This window comes from Cynara cardunculus, unplaced genomic scaffold, assembly GCF_001531365.2.
Source record: "Cynara cardunculus var. scolymus isolate 2C unplaced genomic scaffold, CcrdV1 Un_Scaffold_4412, whole genome shotgun sequence".
NCBI lineage: Eukaryota > Viridiplantae > Streptophyta > Magnoliopsida > Asterales > Asteraceae > Cynara > Cynara cardunculus.
Window position 1 is genome coordinate 36,877 of NW_020201886.1, and position 1,405 is coordinate 38,281.

Consider the following 1,405-nt stretch of genomic DNA (forward strand, 5'->3'; position numbering starts at 1 on the left):
TAATTATATTTTAGAAATTTTATATTTAAAATGAGATGTTTATCCTCTATTTAATTATGTTTATCTGTAGTTAGTTACACGAATTCAAATAAAAAGTTTTAATCAATTGTATTTATACACAATTATTTGTAATCTTAAATTTTAAATAATATTAATCGATAAACAGTAGTTAATTAAATACCAAAAAGGACCATGTAACCCTTCATTAATAGACGGCTATGTCTAGAAATCTTTTACTATTATTCCATTCTTAATTTAATTAGGAAATATCTTTTATGTCTATAATTTAAATAATATCTCTTGAAAATATTGTTTTTTAAATTATGAAATCCTAAACATATCATATCATTTTAAAATATATTACTCAAAATAATAATTTAATGAAAATATCAACCAAATGAAACACTTTAAAGGTCGGACCAAACTGGAAACACAAATCAAACTACAACAAAATTTATGATACTTCGTGTGGCGACGTGGGGGTGAAAAATAGTTGCGTTTAGATTGTCCAAGTAGCGAAAACTTATTTTTTTTCATGTTTAATATGGCATGAAACATGACAAGAATTCATTGTTTTACATTTTACATGATATAAGACATGAACAAGGCGGGACAAAAAATATTTTTTTGTTGATGGGATAAACTAAAGAGGTGTTTGAGATTGCTTATTTAAACACTACCTCAAAATGTCACTTAGGCAACAAATGAAAAATGTTGCCTAAGAGGGGTTTATATCACTACAAATGAAGAGAATCAAGGGTCTTCAGTCGATGATCTTTCGCTGATAGTCCATCGGTCAAAAGCTCGTAGGTAATGATATCAGCAAAGGATCAACGACGGAAATCAGCGACGGATTTGCGAAGGTTACTTTCAGCGACGGATCAGTAAGGGTTCTTTCAGCAACAGATCAACGAGGAAACTTTCAGCGACAGATCAGCGAAAGAACTTTTAGCGACGAATCAGCGAGGGAACTTTTAACAACGGATCAACGAGGGACAGGGAGGGACTTTCAGTGACGGATGTTCCCTCGCTAATGTTTATTAATCTAAAAATAAATTTTTATAATCACGTAATTCCTGTATTTATTTATACAGAACCTGGTGATAATATAACAAACCAAAACTGTGAACAAACTAAAATTAACTAATTCAAGACGATTTAAAATATACAATTCATACAATTTAAAATATCCAATTCAAACAATTTAATGTTCAAATTCATACAATCTAACTATCAGGAGGTGGGAGAGGGGGAAAACATATCCTGACTACCGTATAAATGTAGCAAAATGCTCCGATAAGTGGCTTGTTCGGCTAATGCAGCAGCTTGTTTGGCTTGTTCGGCCTACAAATCTGCCACCTTCTTCCGTTCGTCCTCCATCTCGGCCAAATGGCGTTCATCTCAC